The sequence below is a fragment of the Terrapene carolina genome, unplaced genomic scaffold (genome assembly GCF_002925995.2).
Source record: "Terrapene carolina triunguis isolate 2854851 unplaced genomic scaffold, T_m_triunguis-2.0 Scaffold130, whole genome shotgun sequence".
Taxonomy (NCBI): Eukaryota; Metazoa; Chordata; order Testudines; family Emydidae; genus Terrapene; species Terrapene triunguis.
In genome coordinates, this window is record NW_020664481.1 from 36,141,679 (window position 1) to 36,162,551 (window position 20,873).

Sequence of the window (20,873 nt, forward strand, 5' to 3'; positions counted from 1 at the left end):
CAGCTGAGAAAGAGGAATATTCACACGATGTTAATACAGCTGAATAAAAAACTGCTAATACCATCAATGTTTGTATCATACTAACGTTTTTTGTGTTAGATGTTCCTTTTTTATTTCCCCCATCACCAGTCCTACCTTTGACTGTACATGCAATATACCATATAGAGCATAGATGAGAAAATTGGATGGAATCATCCAAATATATTAATGAAGATAGTCCCCAGGTGAATAGTAATACTATTCATCTTTTATAGGCAGCCAGATACCACAGTTTAAACTGCTCTTTCTGAGTAGTTTAAAGACTTCTCTGGTTTAAAGGTTTATTAAGTTTTCATTAAATTACAGTATAGTACCAGCAGTACATGCCAGCCAGTTCATATGCCTGAAATAGCAAATACTAAAACTGTTCAATAAATTTGGTAAGCAACATACACTCTTCCTGTCCCCAAAGAAAAACACCAGTATGGCTTATCGTAGTCAACAGACCAGAGACATTGCCCAAAACATTACATCAGGAATGCTTTATATAACCTCATATTTTATAAAGCATGTCAATGAGCCCTAACTTGAAGATAAATATCTTTGTGAATGGCAAGGGGTCAGCAAGGCTCGACAGAAGCAGTCAATTCTGACCAAGTGGCCACAACTTAAAACACCTAACGACAAACTTTCCTGTCAGCAGTGAAAGGGGGAAAGGTGGCCTACTTAAACCAGAAGACTTACTGCACCTACACAATTCCAAGACCTGTAGACGTGTAGACTGCCAGGGAGATGGGATAGGAAGCAGCACCAGCTTGGATGATTCTGCAGATATACAAGGAAAGCGGATTGATACCGAATTTCCAGGAAGTGCATTTTGACTCCCAGTAGGGTCAGGAGGCTCACCCCTCCATCTCTCCCCCCCCCCCCCCCCCCACACACACCTATCCCAATACATATATTGGACTAAACTTTGTTGCCAGGGCAACCTATCTGAATTGTCGATCCTATGAAAAGGCATACCATAAATTAATTGAATCTCAATACCTGTGTTTGCACGTTGCAAGGTTCATGTCTTTGCTTCAAAGTCCAAAACAAAAGTACCCAAGTAACCTGGCAAACCGCAGTCCCTGTGAGTACCTAGGGAGATGCAAATCATAACCCTATTCAAGGAAACACAATACAGGAACTCCACACTAACCATGATACCAGTAACATATACAGGAGGGAGGAAAAGGAAGTGGTATGCATTCACCTGATGCTTCCTTTTATGGGTGGCATTTGGTCAATTTTGCACCCTTCAGAAAAATCAGGATTAAGGCCTCTGATGCCACTGGTTGCTGTGAATTTCCTACCCTCTCAAACCCAACCCATAGCAGAACTAGCTGTAATGATCATTGTCCCTTATTTCAAAGCATGTAACGTGTTCTTTGGGCCTGTAAAGTCAAGAAAGGATTCTGAAGAAATTTGCCTTTCCATCCTACTTAATAATGAAAATGACTGTGGAAGTCAATTTATAAAATTGTTAAAGCAGAAAAAAAAAATCAATAAAGTCCTACATTTGCTGGCTTTCAGTTAAAATTTAAGTAGTGTAAAGAGGGGGGAAAAAACCCAGAAACAAAATCAATACCAAATAGCTTATACATATGCACTGCACATAAATCTATATGGTTAGACCCATAAGTTCTACAGACCCAAATCTGATATTAACTGAATGCAAATTATTAATTTAATAGCACCAGTAAGCAAAACCAATACTAAAAAGGAAGGGATAAGAAGAAATCATTATTTGTTTTCAGTTAAACCTTTTGCGTGCGTGCAACCAATATTTGCCTCCAGAGACTTTGTTTTCACGTTAACTGTCATCAATACATGCCACCTTGTGAATGAATTTGGATATATATATATCCAAGGAAACACAATACAGGAACATATATATATATATCCATCCTGCTGGCTCAATAAGCCAGTCATTACTTGTGAGAGACGTTCTGCCATCCAGATGTCTTATGACAGGAAATTGTGATGGAAGTGTGTTCCAGATGCTTTACATTGGTCATCCTAAGTCATTCAGCAGTAATGGCAATTATTTGACAGTGTGAAGACCTGAATGGGATTCTACAATATACTAAATGTATAGAAGAGTACAGGCTATGAAAAGTATGCACACAGCAGTTAAAACTGGCTGCTGCAGAGTTACCGTATGAATTTAAAACCACGCTTCCTCGTGGTATTCCACCAGCTCTATAGCTGGTTAAATGCTATTAAGGAAATACCACTCAACATAGAACTAGTGAAATTTGAAGAACTTGAGAAACACTTTTTGCTGCTATTCAAACCTGATCTGGATTTGAACCAGTGATGCAGAGCTGAAAGATTCTGCCCCCAGTTCTGAGCTGTGATCCAGCCCCTTTACACTATCACTGCAGGTACCCAGGCACATTTCCGAGCTGAATTTCATCCCATGCATGGGGGTTTCCCAGGCAAAGTAGGCTGACATAACACCCTTTTACTGCCCCAACCTCCAAAGCCCCTAGTGTAGAGGTGTTCTGTGGGTGGTGTGGCTGGCGAACTCTGTGCACCAAAAAACCAACGAGGAGTCTGGTGGCACCTCAAAGACTAACAGATTTATTTGGGCATAAGCTTTTGTGGGTAAAAAACCCACTTCTTCAGATGCATGGAGTGAAAGTTACAGAAATAGGCATAAATATACTGGCACATGAAGAGAAGGGAGTTACCTTACAAGTGGAGAACCAGTGTTAACAAGGCCAATTTAGTCAGGGTGGATGTGGTCCACTCCCAATAATTGCTTTTGTAGTGATCCAGCCACTCCCAGTCCCTATTCAAGCCCAAATTGATGGTGTTAAGTTTGCAAATGAAATGAATTGAAAAAGCAGTTTATCTTTGAAGTCTGTTTTTGAAGTTTTTTTGTTGAAGAATGGCTCCTTTTAAATCTGTTATTGAGTGTCCAGGGAGATTGAAGTGTTCTCCTAATGGCTTTTGTATGTTACCATTCCTGATGTCTGATTTGTGTCCATTTATCCTTTTATGTAGAGATACCTTCAACATTGCTTCTCCACTTGTAAGGTAAATCCCTTCTCTTCATGTGCCAATATATATTTATACCTGTTTCTGTAATTTTCACTCCAAGCATCGGAAGAAGTGGGTTTTTTACCCACAAATGCTTATGTCCAAATAAATCTGTTAGTCTTTAAGGTGCCACTGGACTCCTCATTGTTTTTGTGGATACTAACTACTAACACGGCTAACCCTCTGATACTTGGTACTCTGTGCTCCAGCTTTCTGGGCTACCAGATGGCTCCATTGGGGAGCTGTTGCAGGCAACACAAATTAAAGCAGCTCATGGGCCCATTCTAACTTATTCCAGAGGCCAGACCCAGAATTTGTGAGGCCCAGGGGCAGTTTAAACTTGAGGAGGCACAGCTCAGAATCAGGACCTTTCTATTCTAATCCCTTGAGCCAGCCAGTCCCAGCCTCAGACTGATCCACAAGGCTCACAAGGTATTTCCCTGAGGAATCCTGAATTCAAAGGCTCTTATAAAGGAGACAGAACTTCTTTCACTTTACATTAGCTTGCGGGGACCCAGTGAAGAGAAGGCTCTGGAGGACATCATCACAGAGGAGCTGTTGAGGATACCTGAAGGCACAGTGGCACTGCACTACCTCTATAGCTGCCAACAAGGGGGATATCTCACCCAGGACATGCTGCTGCTGGTCCTATGGAATGACAAAGGCTAGGACAGCATGTGCCAGTCTGTGGGCATGGACTCTTTGGAGGGCCTGTTGGAAGCAGCAGCAGCAGCACTACTTCACCACTCTCAGCAGCACCAGCTGCAGGCATTGGAGAGGGACTTAAAAAAAAAATATTCCAGTTATCTTCACAAAAGTACAGCCCAATGGGGGATTGGAGGAGACATGCCTGGGGTGATAGGTGAAGGAGGAACATCAGAGGCACACTAAAATCTAAGCAGTAACTTTAAACTCCATCACAAGAAGGGCTGTTTGGCTGATGGATCTGTATAGTTTCAGTCTCACCTGCCACTCCTCAGCTCCTTTCCCAAGCTCCCCAGTGGGCTCACTGCATAGACTGTCAAGAAGCTGTGCGTGATTCTACTATGTTCAGAGCCTTCTCTGCTCTTTCTTGGGGATTTCCTTCTTGGGATTTGCCCTTCCCTTCTGCTCCCAAGTTTGCCCATCTGTAAATAAGGTATAACACTTACATGACTGGCCAGTTTTATAATTCATTTGCCTATGTGACCTGAATCCATAATGTTTCACAGCCTCATGCAATGATATAACTCCAGGAAGTACTGTCCATGAAAGAGCAGACACATTGCAGTGTCAGCAATGACACTCCTAGGAGCAGTACTCTGAACAGATACGAAGCAACTAAAATGTTGTCCCAAAGACTACAGCAGATGGCAAGGGAGGGTCAACATTTTTCAACAAAATGATTTTTCGTCATAAAATGCCAATTTGTTTAAACGAACACCACTTTTGGGAAAGGGTCAGTTTGAACATATTTCTCCGTAAAAAAATTTTTTGAAAGCAGTTTTGAAATTATTGAAACATCCCTGTGACGGGGTGCAACTCACCACTGCGGCGCCCCCTGATGGTTGTCCCAGGGATCAGCTCTGCTAGCCGGTGCGTGTCTAAGGGACTCTTCCGTCTCTCCCATTTCTCCTTTCTCTCCTATTCAGTCCCTTTGGCCTTCTCCAACAGCTTGGTCACCTCCTCTGGGTATCTGGCTTCCCTTTCTGGTCCTTTCTGTCTCCCTTGCCCTTCTCCTGGCTCGGATCCCCTTTCTCATCCCCCGTCGGGATGCTGCCCTTCCTTGGGCTCCTGTTCTGTCTGTGAGGGCCGCTGCCTCTTCACACACCCTGGTTCCCCAGGTCAGGGACCTTGGAATTTCCCTGCTCTCTTTCCCTTGGGGATAGACTTCTTCTTTTCCCAATGGGGCACCCTCTCTTGAAGTGTCTCCTCTGCCCATAGGCATAACAATGCCCTGTGCAGGCTTCTGGCCTGACACTCGGACCTGGCTTCTTGTCCCAGGCTCTCTGGCCCCTGATCACCTCCTGGAGGGTTTTGAGCAAATATAGCTGCTCTTCCACTGATTGCCTCAGGCATTCCTGCAAATATCTCTGTACCTCCCACTGATGCCGCTGGTTCTCCAAGATCTGCCTCACCAAGGCAATCAATCCCCCTTGGTTGATACCAACTCTTCAGTGGAAGCGGCAACTCTGAAGTCCAGCCTGGGAAGGTACACCTGCCTTCCGCCAAAAAGGCCTCTGTATACGGCAGCTCCATAGTCTCTTTACCCTCAAGTGTCCCTGAAATAGTCTTTCAAACTCCCCTTCCATTGGGGCAGCTGTCAAGCAGTCTCTAAGTCTCTCACTCAGTCCCCTTCCCTCAGGGGCAACTGAATGCCCACATTCTCCACCACATGTGACGGGGTGTGACTCACCACTGTAGCATCCCCAGCTGGATGTCCTGGGTATCAGCTCTGCTAGCTGGTGCGCCCTTTTCTGGTGGCATCTTGCTACCATCACTGCGGCTCCAGGGACCCATGTCACTTCCAGGACTGCAGCATCCTCTTCGTGACACAACCCTCCGGCTGTGCTGCACTCTATACTCCCCCCCTTTCCGGGGGACAGTATCACAGTCCCTCAGCCCAGCCATTTCCTCAGGGGCTAGTGGGGGTGAGGGGGAGACCCAGGCCAACCCACTACTGCAGGTCCCAGCCAGGGACCCTGTAGATGGCTGCCACTTGCTGAATCTCCGTCGACTCCTCTGTAGATCTCCCTGGGCCACTTCCCCATGGCCCCGGCACCCTCTTTGCCTTGGTTCAGGGCCTCCGCCTGCAAATCCCTGCAGCCCACCAGAAGCTGCCTTTAACTTCCTAGGTTTCTGCCTGCAGCACTGCTCTGCCCAGGGTGCTTGCTGCCTTCAGCCTGCAAGGTAGTCAGTCCTCCTCCATCCTCAAGCTCCAGGGAGTGACTGAAGCTGCTCTGCTCTGCAGCCCTTCTTATATGGGCCAGCCCGGCCCTGATTGGTTGCTCCTTGTAGCCCCTCTCTGATCGGCTGCCTCCTGCACAGCCTCCCAAGGGCTCTATGAACCCCTTAAAGTCCAGTATGGGGCAGGCACCCCATCACAATCCCAGTTAGACTTTTTTTATTTTTTTGAACAAAAAATTCAATTTTTTCATTTTGAAAAACGTTTGGTTGAGAAATGTAAGCAAATTAGAGTGTCTATATGTATATAAAAAGGGACCAACACTCCTACAACACTTATGTGCCATTATTTAAATGCTGATTGATGAGTGTTATTAACTACTCAAAATACATGTTTAAATCCATGTTTCCAATGCCATGCAATAGCATTTTCCAACCATTTCCTGAAGAAAGTACTGATCCTAGATATATTTGTATTGAATAATTCCAAATAGATTTTCATCACCATAAACCTCTATAGATTGGTGGAGGGGGAATTTAGCTACTGCTTTTATTTTATCTGGCCCACTAATTAAGCCATGTTTGCTCAATTTACATCCAATATTAAAAAATGTAGGCCACTTATTTATTCTTAAATTCTAAGTGTCCCTTTCTCTTTGCAAAACTTACCTCAGTGTTTCATTGTGTTCTTTGAGGTCCCTAGTTCAAATTAAATCACCAACCATTATAACTTCAGCACCTTGCAATCCCATGATCTGTGCAATGACTTTTTGAAATACCACAAGAGCAGAACTAATGCCAAAAGGCATTCACTTAAATTTATAATGTCCAAATGGTGTATTAAAAGTCATTAGCTTAGAACTTGATTCATCTAACTTTACTTGCCAAAATGCATGTCCTACATGTACCACTGAGAATATTTTTGCTTCTTAGAACTTAGTTGCCATTTCTTCAATAATTTTTATTGAATAACATTAATGTTTTATGGGTTTATTTAAATGCATGGATCAATGCATATATGTACTTTATTTGGATTTTCAATTACAACCACAGAATTAACCCAGTCTGCAGGCTGTTGTACCTTTTCAATAACTCCCAGCTTTTCCATATTATCAAGATCAGATTTTATTTTATCTCAGCAGGAAAATGGATTTTGTCTTGATGGATATATCAGTGGTATTACTCATTTGTAATATGGCATTTCTCCTTCAAGGTAACCTAACCCTTGGAAGATGTCTATCAGTTCTCCTTTACGATGCCTATGCTCCCTGTATATGACACAGTGGCATTTGCCACAGACATCTAACCCTGGCAGGGGCACATCTGTATTTATGATCTGGAAAGTTATTTAGTTACGGTGTTTTTTTAAAAACAATGTATGAGCTATTTGCCCCATAGAGGTATTTTATTACCGAATTATAAAACATGGTTTGCTTTAGATTTTTGTATTGTAACCTCATGGCATTGTGCATTGGCATCCAGCTTGAAGGATACAACTTCACTATTAATATCTAGCCATTTTAGAAATTTTAATTCAATCTGCTCTGTTCTTGCTGTACCTACTAAGTGACATCTTTGACTGCCTTGCAGTTCTCCGAGAACCAAACACTCTTTGCTTTATCTGCATAACATATTGTAGAAGAGTGATTCACCAGCCAGTGGACACCGTCATGTTGGGGTGTAGTAGGCTTTCATCCTCTGATGCCCCCTGCCAAGAGTCACGCTGGCCCTGTAGTAGTTTGCTTCTTCTTGTGACTCAGCCTACCAGCCAGGTCACATTCAATCACACCCCTTTTGGGGTAACAGAGAATCCTGAAAAACAGTCCAATAACCACATGCCATTGTAACCCACACACCTCCTGGGTGTGGTGTTCTGTCTCATCTAGTGGCACCGAGACCACTTAAAGAGAGAAATAAAACGAATCTGCTCTACAGCCTTAGCTAACAGCCAGCTGGCTTTTAGCTCATGCAGTAGAGGCTCATGCACTAAGCTCTAGAGGTCCCCAGTGTGGGGTATACACCCCATCACACATACTTTTCATAAGAATGATGTTTTCTGTCACATTTGTAGAATATTTGACCAAGTGTTTGGCAACTTCTTTGTGTCCTCACATCATTCCATTTCGTGCAAAGGAAATTCTACCAGTCAGCAAATCCTTTATTCCTATTTTAACTGGTATTCTGATTTCCTGTATTTTTAGTTTTCTTTCTTAAAGTGCCACATTGACTAGTTCTTCAGTTCATCCCTTAGGTACAGAATCTGAATTTTACTGCTTCTACAAATCTCTTGGCTCAGGATAAAATTAAATACACTTCTCACAGCTATCTGCATCTCACTTGGCCATTTTGTTTTCCATTTAAGAATCATAAAAGTACAGTAGTTCCAAAACTCTCACATCTGATCTTTGAGCTTTCCAGTGATATGTGCCTCAAATGGTTTATAATAAATCTTGCAAATAAAAATCAAATTGCTTTCTCACAAGTAAAATATTTCTGGGGTTATAGAACCTCCCAAAATGATCCCAAATCTCTTTATATTCTCTTTCCTTCAATGTACAAACACTATGTATCTGCAATATTCATAAAATATTCCAGTTGGAGAAATGTCTTTGCGTAGACTTGAAGTGCTTCCTCTGTAGACACTAGCAATGAGAAAAATATTAAATTGCTCCTTAGACTGATGAAATTTTCTGTATTGTATCTTTGCACATCCAGTGGTTCTGGAGGAAGACATTGCTCCATGATATTTTATTCACTAATGTTTAATGAGAATCTCAGCTGGCAGGTTTGTCTGGAAATATATTGTCTGCAGACAAATACTTTCATATTAATTGCCAGAGCACTCAGCTTAGTCTGAGCCTGGTCAGGCTCCTGCACATATTTAGCTGACTCCAAGAAGGCTCAGAAGCTAATCACAAGAATTAGCACAGTCACTCCCATATTCTACGATATTTGTACCTATGCTTGCACAGCACAACTCACATTATCCGATGTTCTTGGGAAGATACACAACATGTTTAATGATTAAAAATATCATTCAAACCCAGCTGGCAGATTTCAAAGTTTGCAGAGAACATAAAAATTGAGATAGTGTAGAGGACAAGTCACTGATACAGAGCGATATTACTTATCGGATGGGAAATGCTACCCTGGGAAGCGGTGACTCTGAAAAAGTTGTGGGGTTTGTGGTGGATAATCAGCTGAACATGAGCTCCCAGGACGATGCTATGGCCAAAAAGGCTAATGCAATCCTGGGGTGCATACGCAGAGCAATCTCAAGTAGGTGTAGAGGTTATTTCATCTCTGTATTTGGCACTGGTGCCACCACTACTAGAATAGTGTTTCTAGTTCTGGAGTCCACAATTCAAGAAGGATGTTAAATAACTTGGACAGGGTTCAGAGAAGAGCCACAAGAATGATTAAAGGATTAGAAAAAAATGCCTTATAGTGAAAGACTCAAGGAGCTCAATCTATTTAGCTTAACAAAGAGAATGTAAAGGGGTGCTTTGATTGCAATCTAAAAGCATCTACGTGAGAAAAAATATTTGATAATGGGCTCTTCAGTCTAACAGAGAAAGATATAAAATGAGGCAAAGTCTAGAAGTTGAAGCTAGACAACTCAGATCAGAAATAAGGTACATGTTTTTAACAGTAAGAGTAATTAACCATCGGAACTATTTATTAAGAGTTATGGTGGATAATCCATCACAGGCAATTTTTAAATCAAGATCAGATGTTTTCCTGAAAGTTCTGCTCTAGGAATTATCTCTGGGAAATTCCATGGCCTGTTTTACACAGGAAGTCAACCTGACCAAGGCAAGCTAGTTCTGTGCCAGAATATAGTGAAAAGTGTCCTACTAGGTTGAAAAGCCACAGAGTTCTTTGGTGTAGGAACTGTCTTTTACTATACAATTGTATAGCACCTAGTAAAATGGAACTTCAACCTGGTTGAGCCTTGCAAGCACTACCATTATATACATATTATATAACACTGGCATTGGGGAGGTCAGCTAACTCTGGACAGTTGGCAGGACATACTCAAACCTCAGCTAACTAGAGTATTGCTTAACTAGAATTTAGTAAACTGGGGATGTTCTGTGCCAGGTATTTGCTCATGAAACGATAGTACATCAGTGTGTATATTATTTATTAATGCATGAATGTCCCTGTATGTGTGTATACACAGAAAGAAAGAAAGAAAGAAAGAAAGAAAGATAGAAACAAACAAAGAAAGAAAGATAGAAAGAAAGAAAGATTTATTCTCTAATCTGTATGAGGGGATACTTCAGTTTAAGTAAATAAGGTCAGACAGTAAAAGGCAGAAACCTTTGTAATAAAGAACAAATCACATTTTACTTTCTTCTATAATTAAAATGTATGCATGAAAGTCACACAATTCCTTTTGACACTACTGTTAGCCAGAAGCAAAATTATTTGAAAACAACATATATAACATAATAACATGATCCTTTTGGCTGCATAGTCTTCAAAAAAAATAATTCTAAACAGACAGTATAATATGATTCATTTAAAAGAGTTAACAAGGTATAGCCTATTCTTAGTTGTATTTTAAATCTTCATGTATTAAATATGACCAGAAAATATCAGTAAAAATTAACCTAAAGCTTAACGGCTTATGTAAGAATGCTTTAATAAAAAAATGTTGCTGAGGTTATTGAACTGTACAATTAAACCCCTCCCACTAAATACTTTTCATTCTAATTTCTATCTAAAGCTTATTCAGCAAACCAAAATGCCAATGCATTTCTTCAATTTCCACTTCTTTGAACCTGCTAATGTATGAATAAAAAAGATTTATTTGTGTTATTAGCCACATATAACCCTCTTGTCTAAAAAGTAGCTTTAAACACAAAATTCCTGAGATACACACGAACCTACAAAATATCTGAAAGATCATTTTGATTTTTTTCTGCAAGCTATGTTTGATTTACATCAATTAGGTCTTTCACATAAGGTATCATATAACAGGAAGGCTAATAACCCAGAAATAACCTCATTAAAAAAGACAGCATATCGGTCTAAAGCAGAATGAACTCTAAGCAGAAAAATTAGTGACCTGGAAAGTAGCAGGAAGAGGTAATAGCAATACAGAGAAAAAATACATTCCCATTAGCTAGTCAAAAATAGAAATCACCAGCAATAAAGTAAAATTACAATAGAAGCATAAGGAGAACATTTTATAAAATGTTTTTTATCTTTTCAAATTCTGTAGCATTCGATGTATATTTGCCAACTAAGATACTGTCTGAAACTACGTTAGTACTATTGGTTCGTCCATGGGTTCTTTCAGATGCATGAAACAGTCTCTGGCAGTGGATTACTAGCAAGCCTAATACATTTACATTAAATTATCAGTGCATGATTCCAGTATCTATGAATTCATCTATTTTAAAATTAATGGTTAATAATGGTTACCTAATGTGGTTTTACAGAAATTCTCCTAATTTTATATTACCTGTTTGGATTCCAATCCTAGCAAGCTGTTTTCAAACAATTCTTGTTAATATGCTGAGCATATTTTTAAAAAAGCAGAATATTTCATGCTTACAAGGAATGATTTCACAGAGAACACATTTCCTAACATTTTTCTTCATGAATCACATCAATTTACATATGTAACTGTCCTCACCTCTACCAGTGCTAAACTGAATACATTCAGTTGAAGTCAATGGTGTCAATGAAGTTAGTCTACTTTTTTGCCAGTTTAAATGACAGCAGCCTCTTGCCCAAAGTACATAACTCACCAACAAAATAAACCACAAAGTTTGGTTTGATTGTATTTGATGGACAGCATTTTGTAAATATGTCTACACACACACACACACACACACACACACACACACAGTAGAAATTGAATGATTTTATCTGCTTCTCAGTTTTATTTTAACCAGTTTCAAAAAGATGGAAGAATGAAATAGCACAAGTTGAGAAATCTTAGTTCTATAAGACTCCTACCTACATTTTTGCATTTTTACTTTACCTTTTAAAATCAGGATTACTGGGAAAATATCTGGTTACAACAAATTATAGGGCAAATTATCCCATGTTGGATTCTCACTTTCTGACCAATGGTCTGGCTGGAAAGCAGTGCTTCACCTAGTGAACCACGGAACTCAGAGGTGGTCAAATCCCCCCAAACTTGGCAGATCATGGTGACCCTGTGCCTCTTCTCTGCCTCCAGGACCAAGGCAACCCTATTTCTGTTGAAGCTGTGGTTCTATTGGCCACTGCCCTTTCTCAGGGTGAGGGGGTTCATCTAGTGAGAGGGAACTGCTATAAGAATGCCTGTGGGCTTATAGAAGGATGGTTCTGTTATCCATCTCTGTGCACCTTTACCCTCTCCCAACATGACAGGCCATAACTGATGTTCCAGGAGATCATGAGGTAAAGGAAAACATACCATGGAGCTGACTGTTAGCTGGTTGGCAGACTCATCATCTGAGGAAGGAAAAATAAAAGCACAAGCTATGCGTTACTTCCCATTTCTTTCCTTGTGGCTGGCTTTGTTTCCAAAAACAAAATGCAAAACCAGAACAAATCAACTTGAACTAATGGATACAAGCCACCCAGGACCTTTCCAGCTTCAGCCAGCTGGGAGGAGACAGGGCATATCCTTCCTGTACTGTGAGCCTCCTTTGCACCAGCTTCCCCTTTCCTTTCATAACCCCATCCAGCTCAACATAAGATAGGCAGAAACCCCTTAGATGTTGAAGCATCTTTATACACCACGAGTCTCCCTTCTGTGCTTTCCAGTCCCCAAGAGCCACTGATTTTCTCTGCTCATGGAAGTGGAGAGTAGCATATGGGAAATATGGAGAAGGAGAATTTCATACTGTTCTTTTCAAATACTGCATTGCTAAATAATGTTATGGAAAAGCCTCTCCTTCTAAAGCCAAATGAGCATATAGTTTATGCTAGTACAATATATCAAGCAAACAAAATAAAATCTCCGATTTCTGGCTGGCTGGCAGTTTCTTCGCTCTCTCCTTCCCATCTCTCGTCTGAAGACAATGCAATACAATCTCATCTTGATGTGAGGAAAAAATACTTTAAAAGCTTCATCCTCCTTATGGTTAAAAAAAAAAACCTCCCAGCTATGTGTTTACCATGGGTTTAACCTACTTATAAGGGATGTAGCTTTATTTGGCTCCGGGCTGCACCTGAGGCCAAACCACATCGAGTGGTCAAAGACAGAGATTTCTCTTAAACGTCATGATGTCTCATTTCAATTTCTTCTGTGCAAAAGTATTCATGTATAAATACTATACAGTCACTATAAATATAGTACAGTGCATTAAACCACAAACAATTACATTTATATGGGAAAAGACTCTGGAATGAAATAATAAAGACAAGAAAATTCAGACCAAAGACAAACTCCTCCTTATTTTTACCTTACACTCCTTTATTGCTAGCAACTGCATTACATTTGAGATTATATATTTAACACATGATTTACCAAGGAAAAACCCTTTTTACCATTATAATTAGCTGCAGGATGGTAGCATTTACCAATCTTGATCAAGTCAGTGCCGCATCATGCTGGGCACTGCACAAACACATATTAAGACAACCCCTGTTGCAGATAGATTACGATCTATGTAGACAAGACAGAAAATAGGGATAACAGAGGAATAGAGACCTGAAGTGAGCTACCCAAAGTCACACAGTAGGTCAGGGTCAGAGCAAGACATACATCCTGGGTCTCCTAAGTCTAAGACCTGTGGTCTTAGTCAACTAGTCCATCTTCCTCCACAATGGTCTTCAGTACCAGTTTTGTTGTGAGGTGCAAATCACATTATCAACAACAGAATTTGTGTGCATGACGGAGGGCAGTACTATTACATATAAATATATAATGGATTTGGGGCTCTTTCTTTAAAAAATGGCCTCCAATTTTCTCCCTACAAGCAATTGTGGGTATAAACCAAAATTAAGATACACTTGAGTTGTGGCTGCAAACAGTACTGAAAACAATAGTATAATCCAAGATATCATCAAAAATGGTGTAACAGGATAGCTGGCCTATTTAATGAAACAGCACTCAGCTCTTCTGTTCCAGTCCAGATGCACCCAGTTGGACTAAATAAGTGGGTGGGGCAGCACCTGGGAACCTATAAGAGGCCTAGTAGAAGGAGCTGCCAGAGGGTCAGAGCAGATTGGCTCAGTCAGGAAGAGCGGTTCCTGGGAGAGAGCTGAAGGCAGGAGAGCAGCAAGGGGTTTGCTGGCTGCCATTCCCAAACCAAAGAGCCAGGGCTGGAGAAGGCTGAAGGATGGAGGAGTGGCAGAGGGACTTACCTGCTGGCTCTAAGCCGGAGAGCCAGAGCCAAGGGCCAGGAGAGGAACCATGAGAGACTCCCAGAAGAATGGCTGTGAGAGTTCCTATTGGGTAGAGTGGGGTTGTGTTCAAGAAGGAAGAGCTGGGATGGCTGTCCCAGCAGAGGGACAAAGGAGAACTGTTGGATTCCAGGTTTGATGAAAGACACAAGAGCAGTGAGAAGGAAGCAGTTTTAAAGACACATGCACGGGGTGATATGGAGTACATTGTGGGATTTTGTGGTTGTGAACTTTTGTAATGTGTTTTGTTAATGAACTGTGATGGACTTGAGGACATGCTTGTATTGAATTTACTAGGATCCAAGAGGGAAACTTAGGAAAGCTGCCACTTGCAGGTCTGCCCTGGGGCCATGAGGGGGCACCTAGGAGGAGGCCATTTTTTTTTATAAATAGTCATTTACTGAGAGAAAATAAGCTTCTTGTAATAAACAAAAGCAATTTTCTGCTGTCAAAGGAATACTACTATTCCCTGTTGACACCACAGAGTCTCCCTTTACCCCACCAGGGGAGTCCTTACATATTATTTATATAGTTCCAAAAGTGTGCTAGGTGCATTACAGATAGTAAGAACACAAGAACACAATTACCCTCAAAATCCTGCTGTTCAATCTAAGTAATGTCTCCAAACACCAGTATTTGGGGGGTTATAATCAATCTAGCAGGGGATGTTTCAAAGGCCTCATTGAAAGTAAATGGAAGATGGGCACCTTACTCCTCTTTGTGCCTTTGGCAATCACCCCTGAATAAATTAACAATAGCTGGCCACATTTTTAGATGGTTCTTTTATACAGTGACAATAATGGCACTACTTTAATATATTAAAATAGAAAATATATGCAAGTGATACCCACAAAATATTACTGAAATAAGAGCTAAACGGTTTCAAACCTTTCAGCTTACAAATGCTTGGTTTATATACTACTCCAAGGACTGTTTTCTTTTAAGTGCTGGTACAAGATGCCTCTGAGAACTCAAAGATTTGTTTTAAAATATTTTTTTGTATTCTATTTACCTGACGTTAACTACAATATCTTTACTGAAAGCATCTGGTATGAAGTTGCTAGAGGAAGCAAACCAGGAGCACAGCCTTGTACAATTAGTAGACAGGCTGGTGCTTTTAGTTAAAACTATTAGTCAAATGCCACCACGGCTAGAAGAGGTAAAATTCAGAAATATTGAAAATGAAGCTGCAGCAAAGACAGGCACAGAAAGCTGAACACATGACACTTTAACAACAATTTGGATTCTGGTCAGGAAAGTGTTTGCTTAGGATTCCACTATAGAAATAAATGTTATCTGGAGCCTGCATCTAGAGGCAAAGTGCTGTAGGGGGTGTAGACTAGAAGCAGCACTCTTTTCAGCTCAGACTCCATCTTAGCTTCTCTGCTGAGCCTTGCAGAGCTACAATTTTTTACTAGGAGAACAGGACAAACTACTGGGAAAATCCAGCCGTTACCTCAAACTTGCAGGGGTGTCACCAGAAAGAAACAGACAACTTCACCTGAGCAAATAAGGTTAATTGTGTCAAACTGTGTGACAACTTCAGTGATTTAGTTGTGCACATATGTCCAACAAGGGGCTAGACTCTGGAACCAAGTTCCTTGTGCAAATTTTACTCCCAGAATCCAGATGATAACGTTCAGTGCACTGAACTGTGGTATGACCTAGCTCAAGAAAAAAAATGAACAAAAACTGGACACATCACAATTTCCCCTCAATAAAAATTAACTTTTATGCTGCTGCTGTGGGACAACAGATACTAAATATCCTCTTCAGTATACCTTATGTCCAATGGGCTTTATCCCATGAACCTTAAGTCATACGAGCAGTCCCAGGAAATCACATGGATTGTTTACGTGAATAAGCACTTTTCACACAATAAGGGGTGGTAGGATTGGACTCCATTTTATTTGTATCTCAGTGAGAAGTTTCTTTCTTAGCAATAAGAAATTAGTCTTGTGAAGTACTGAAGATCTCCTGGTTGATGCTAGATCCTTATCTCCTGATGGAGTCAGTATCTTACAGGATCAGAGCCTAATTGTGTGAATAAGCCAGCATTTAAAATTCTTTTTAAAAATTCAGCTCCATGAGTAACTGAATTTTGAAGATGTAGTTCTTTAAATATGTAAACACAAAGCTGTATGAAAAAAGCAAAGAAAGAGACCAGGAGGAACCAGAAATGAAGCACATTTTCTGAAAGCTTCTTTTCTCAGTCTGTTGGAATTCCATAGCTGAAAACACAGACTCTATCTGCTGGACTTAGAAAGGACCAGAAAGGCAATACATGCCCACAGAGTGGATGGGAGGAATACACCAATTAAAATGGAAGTTGTGAGTAGTTCATCTTATAAAGGTCAAACCTTTGGTTGAAAGGTCACTGAAATTACGAGCTCTGATGACCTGGAAAAAAAAACAGCTAGAAAAATTACTACTTAGATGTTATAGCCAGGGCTGGATTAATGCAGGGACTTTAGGGGCTGCAGCCCAGGGCCTCAGGCTAAGGGAGCCCACGGGCGGCATGCGGACCGCTGCTTCTTTTCATCTGGCCCATGGCAAAGTCTTCGCACCACGGGCCAGACACCCATCCCCAAGCCTCAGCACCCCCCACCAGCGCTGGAGCTGCGAGCGCCAGCTCACCAGTGTGTCCCTGCAGCCCATAGGTGAGAGGTATTCAGAGAATCTCTGCGTGCTGCCCCCGCCCCCAGCTCCACAGCTTCCATTGGCCGGGTACTGCAGCCAATGGGAGCTGTGGGGACAGCACCTGCGTGCACGGGCAGCGTGCACTGTGCAGAGCAGCCTGACCCCTCTGCCTAGGGGCCGGACATGCCGGCCACCTCGGGGAGCAGAGCAGTGCAGAGCCAGGGCAGGCAGGCATCCTGCCTTAGCCCTGCTGTGCCGCAGACCAGGAGCCGCCCGAGGTAAGCGCCTCCCAGCCGGAGCCTGCACCCCGCACTCCCTCCTGCACCCCAACCTCCGTCCCAACCCTGAGCCCCCTCCTGCACCCAAACTCCCACCTAGAGACCGCACTCTGAACCTCCTACTGCACCTCAACCCCCGTCCCATCCCTGGCCCCACCCCAGAGCCCACCCCCTGAGCTGGAGCTGCACCCGCTCCCCAATCCCCTTCCCTGGGCCCACTCCCCCACTCCAAACCCCCAGGGGCCCCACAAAATTTAATAGCCCTGGGCCCACAGGAGGGTTAATCTGGCCCTGGTTACAGCATGTGCCCTGATAGAGGTTCTAATGAAAAAGAGCAACCGTAGGAACAAACATATACACATACTTTTGAAAAATATCAACAATGGTTGCACAGATCTCTGGTAGTCTTCTTGGGCTGTGTGCGCCAGTATTTCTGAAAAATAACTTTTACTGCTAAATGGTACACTTCACTACCATATATATTTTTATGTATATACTATAGCTTATAATTGAACCTCGAATCATTAATGCACCAAAACCTAAAGGTAATGAGAGAAGAGCTACTGACCATTGGATATTTTTCTTGTGCTTACAGTTTCCAGGGAAACCAATTGCTTGGCAGGTTTCTAATGCATTTTGTTGGTTTACTTTGCTTCTGGTTCTCAGCCAATGAAGACTGCAAAGGGGTGAAGCACAAAGAGAAAATTTATGACAATAAAATTAACTAGCTTGGTGAAATAATCATGAAATACAAATTAAACTAGTGTATATATTAGGTTAATTCAAGGCCTTTGGGTTTTTGAGGGTCTTGGTCCTGTTACCAGAGGCAATTTAAATTAGATGACCCTGGTGTTCTGTTGACAAGCTGAAATGCACAGTATTTAAAGCTTTAGAAAACTTTTAATGAAACTTTATTTATGTTTCAGAGTTCCGTACTTCCTTCACAGATGATCTTAAGACCACATTAAAATGTAAAACAGGGTCTATAACAAGGGAACTTAATCCATAACAATTTCAGCAGAATTAACAATTTAGTAAATGAATGTTTGAGCACAAAGAAACAGAAATAATGTCATTCAGACCAAAAGGAGAACCAATAAATATGATGTATTTGAACTTTCAAAAAGGCTCCGATAAAGCCTCTAACAATAAGCTGTTAAGGAACCTAAGTAGTTACTCAGTGAGAAGTAAAGTTAAGTGCTAGGAAACAAATAGTAGGAATAAATGGTCAATTTTCAACATGAGCTCAGGTGCTTGTAACAAGCAAGACTTTTTAATGTTAATGTTCTGGAAGCAGAGAGATAGCAACATTTGTAGATGACAATTTTTTAAGTTAGTCAAGATTAAAGAAGATTTTTGTGGAATTTCAGAAGGACCTAACAAATCTAAGTTGATACAGCAACATGATGAATATGATCACATTCATTGTGCAAGATAATGAACAATTTGAACTATTCAAATACACTGAAAGATTTTAAATTAACTGTAAACAGGCAGGGAAAAAAATCCAAGTCACTGTGGACACCCCAACAGAGACTTCAGCTCAACATACAGCAAAAGTAAAAAACGCAAACAAGATGACAGATCATTTAAAAACAGAAAATCATATTGAAAAGATTGCAATGCCATTATTAAATCAACGGCACTCTCAAAATACTGGGTCAGATCCTCAACTTGGCTTCACTGAGGTCAAATGGAGCTACCTTCATTTTTTCATCAGCTGCACAGCTGCTTTCGTATTTCAGTTTTGGTAACAGAGAAGGGCAATCAAATCAACTAGTGTCATTAAAACACTTCCATGTGAGAAGAGATTTAAAAGATTAGAAGTATTTAGTTTAAAGAGGAGACAAAAGAGTAAGTGATGAAAGTATATAAAATGGTGTGAAATGACCTTTTTATATGAATGCTCCTCTCTCAGACCACAAAAAGAAGGGGGTAGCCAATGACATTAAAAATTAATGAGTTTAAATACAGGGAATACTTTTTTGATAAAAGGAAAAAATAAGGTGTTGTATAAAAAGTAACCTGTGGAACGCATGGCTGCAAGATAGTATTGAGACCAAGAGTTTAGTAGGATTCCAAAAAAGATTAGACTAAATTAGATTTATATGTATATGTGTATATATATATATATATATATATATATATAAAATCAATCCAAATATAACCTCCATAGTTACACTAGCAGGAACAAAACTGGAGTAAGGATATCAACTCTAAAACTTCAGGATATAAACCATTAACTGCTTGGGACTAGGAATATGCTGCCATCCCATTGTCATGTTATTACCTGAATATCAATTATTGGAGCTCTGCGCCTTCCTGTGAAAAATCTGGTACTGGTTGTGTCAGAGTCAGGATATTGGACTGGATGAACTATAAATTGTAATCTGGTATGGTAACTCCTATGTTCATAAGGGTAACATAGAGTGTCAGATATGTAGCTGTGATGCCACATTCTAATATATACATTGAAGGTTTATTTGACATAACAAGTGACGAAAACCTGGCTTTGAGTAGAAAATTATAGTACTGTAGACTTCCTTACACAATTGAAGGTCATGGCTGCCTCTTTTCTATCAGCTTAAGGTGAGTTTGCATAAAACAAAACCCTTACATTTTTATATCTTAGGATATAGGGGGGGAAAGCTATTTTAGATCATTCAGGAATAAATCCTAAATCAGTTTAAAAGCCAAGAGGATGCTGATTAGGTTACATTAGCTGAATTTTGACACTAACATGTTCCACAGAATAATAAGTGAATTGGTGAATTAAAAAAAGAGTAAGTATTGGCAAACTTGGAAATAATGATATATTAGCATTTTACTTCTAATCTAAAATCATATTTTTCCCAGCTATGACCACTGATCACTGGATGAGGATTCTTGGCTCTAAAACACAGTGCTAACACTTTACATAGCACATTAGTGCAATGAGAAGCACAGAAAGAGTAACTGTTGGCATTTTTGCTGTATTAGTATTTTAGAAGATAACATGGAAGTTATACACCTCTCTGACTTACCCAACGATGCAGAACCAGGGTAAACAATTCAATAACTTTGTCAAAAATGGGAAATTAGTGGCAAGGCCAATACTCAGATTGACTGTGAACCAGATTCCCTTGTCTGGTCAGGTGACATTTGGTGGTGTCCTTTTTCCTCCCTCCCAATCCTGATGCCATCTAGCTGCCAGCCTGATACCTAGCATAAACTAGCGAAGTCTCAATGCTGTTCTTCCGCTCAGTGCCTATGGCCCCAAGGAACTGATCCCTGAGGATAACTGGGTCATAGAAATACCTCAGGCCATGTCTACACTTACCGGTAGATTGGCGCTTCTGCAATCGATGGAGCGGGTGTCGATTTACTGGGTCTAGTGAAGACCCACTAAATTGACCACAGACCACACTCTGGTTGACTCCGGTACTCCCACGGAACGAGAAGAGTAAGGTAAGTTGACGGGAGAGCGTCTCCCCTTGATGCAGCATGGTGTAGACACTGGGGTAAGTCAACCTAAGCTACGTTGACTCCAGTTACATTATTCATGTAACTGAAGTAGCGTAACTTAGGTCGACTTAACGCGGTAGTGTAGACAAGGCCTCAGTCATGCCCCCTTTTCCTCAGAGCCACTGTGCTGTCCTTACCTGA